The sequence below is a fragment of the Microcebus murinus genome, chromosome 20, assembly GCF_040939455.1.
Source record: "Microcebus murinus isolate Inina chromosome 20, M.murinus_Inina_mat1.0, whole genome shotgun sequence".
In the NCBI taxonomy this organism is placed as follows: Eukaryota; Metazoa; Chordata; class Mammalia; order Primates; family Cheirogaleidae; genus Microcebus; species Microcebus murinus.
In genome coordinates this window covers 41,255,428-41,257,850 of record NC_134123.1, presented here as the reverse complement: position 1 = coordinate 41,257,850, position 2,423 = coordinate 41,255,428, and the positions used below count along the sequence as shown (strand labels likewise).

The 2,423-nt window shown below is 47.4% G+C and overlaps 1 pseudogene; it reads left to right on the top strand.

Moving 5' to 3' along the window:
- Positions 1 to 201: 201 nt before the first annotated feature.
- LOC105858790 (transducin-like enhancer protein 1 pseudogene) lies at positions 202 to 2,090 on the top strand (annotated as a pseudogene).
- Positions 2,091 to 2,423: the final 333 nt, after the last annotated feature.

Here is a 2,423-nt window from a genome sequence, read left to right as displayed (position 1 = left end):
TGGCAGGAGAAACACAGAAATGCAGAGGCACTATGTGATGCATTATGAAATATCATATGGATTAAACACTGAAATGCACAAACAGACTGAAATCACCAAGAAATTGAATGTGACTTGTGCACAAATCATCCCATTTCTGTCTCAGTAACATCAACAACAGGTGGCCCAAGCCTGCCAAACCAGTGACCCTGGCAGAGTTGAATGTCATCCTTGTGCTACAGCAGTTGCAAGCTCCGTGTTTATGACAATGCCGCAGACAACCAGTACCCCTATGTGCCACCCTTATGGACCTCAGCCTCCAGAAATCCTGCCCATCTGGGGCAGTGCCCACCTTCTGGCACTGTCTAGTGCTCTGACTGGGCAGTCTCACTTGGCAATAAAAGATGACAAGAAGCACCGCTATGCAGAGCACCACACAGACAGAGTGTCGAGTACAAGTAATTCCCTCTTGGTCCTAGACAGTCTAAAAGGCACAGATAAATGAGAAAATGTGGCTGAGTTTTCCAACTACTTCAAGAAAAGAAAGGTGGATGATAAGGACTCTAGCTTTCACCAGTGATGGTTATAAAAACTGTGACAACTTAGTTGTGGCTGTGTCTCTTGATGACCCTCTCAGAAAGCAATCACTGCCCATTCACCTCTGGAAAATCAAACTAACAAAAATTCCATGCCAAAGCAAGACGTGTGTAGCAGCCCAGCCTCCTTGGTCACCCTGGGAAGTTCCACTTCTTTGAAATCCAAAGAAATGAGCTTGCATTAAAAAGCCAGCACGCTTGTGCTGGAATGCAGCACACCGACACCTCAAAGTGATGTGCCAATGCTGGGCATCAGTGCCACTCCAGACTCTGTCCAGGCCTCAACAAGACTCCTGCCACGGACCATTTCATTAACCAAGTGGCAGCTGGTTTGAGAACTCACCTGTAAATGTCCAGCTCTGAACAGTGCTCCCTTTGGGATGGTCCCCATGCTAGTAAGAACAGCAAGCTGACCAGCCTGAGTGCCACTTACAAAAGGCTGCACATCATGTATCCCCCAATAAGCCTCATGGCTGCAGGGGTGGCATAAGTGTGCTTCCCAATGGTGGGTTTGATCCTCTCCCTCACATGAGAGTACCTATCCTCCCTCCAAACCTGGTAGGAATTCCTGGGTGAAAAGCTACATATTCATTTCCCATTACTGAAACGGGTCAGATGCAGCCTGTTCTCTTTACCCTCATGCCCTCTCTGGACCTGGAATCCCCCAGCATGCTCACCAGATCAACACCCTCAACCAGGATGAACATCCACAACCCCACGAAACACGTGTACATGGGTAGGAAGGGTTGCATCAAGGTCTGGGACATCAACACCCTGGCAATAAGAGTCCTGTCTCTCAGCTTGACTGTCTGAATAAAGATAATTATATCCATTTCTATAATTGCTACCTGCTGGCAGCACTCTGGTAGTGAGAGGGGAAGCCAGTACTTTGCCCATTTAGACCTGGCAGGTCAGACCTCATGCATCAAAGCAGAACTGACATCCTCAGCTACTACCTGCTATCCCCTGGCCATCAGCCTGAATTCCAAGGTCTGCTTCTCACGCTGTGATGCCACAGACCTGCACAACCAGATACCAGCGAGACAGTTCCAGGGCCACATAGATACAGTCGGGTGTATTGACATTTCTAATGATGGCACCAAGCTCTGGGGGACAGTTTGGACAGCACTGTCAAATCCTGGGTCTCATGTAAGGATGACAGCTGCAGCAGAATGACTGCACCTCCCAGATCTTCTCCCTGGGATACCACCCCATCGGGGAGTGGCTGGCTGTGGGCACAGAGAGCAGCGATGTGGAGATGTTGCCAGTAAATAAGCCCAATGAGTACTAGCTACGCCTCTGTAAGAGCTGCGTGCTGTACCTGAAAGTTGCTTATTGTGGTAAGTGGTTTGTGAATTCTAGAGTAGACAACCTCCTCAATGCTCAGCAGACCCACTGTGGGTACAGCTGAAAGAGTCCTTGTCAGGACTTAGCTCTGGCATCTCTGTGAATGATAAGTACAGAGTCACTGGCTTAGGGGATAAGAAGTCTACAGTCTGTGAAGCCATCTACTAAAAACATGTGGTTTAGTGTTCACAGCTGAATTGAGCCTGAATTATTTGAATTTTTAGAAATAGAAAAGTTGTAATTTGAAGAGAAAAAAATCACACATGGCGAAACCTATTTCCAAATCTTGACAAAAATTACTTTGATTCTATAAAGAAGTCGAGATACTCCATCAACAGAAGGTCACCTGTCTACCTAGACCAACGGGGTACCAAGGCCAAGTGGACAGAGATTGTTGGATTGAGGAACAAAATCTGCTCACCTGGGTTAGAGCTCGCTTTTTTCTTTCTGGATGATGTGTCAACATGCCTTGTCCCGGTGAGCTATCTGTTCCTTGCAGTT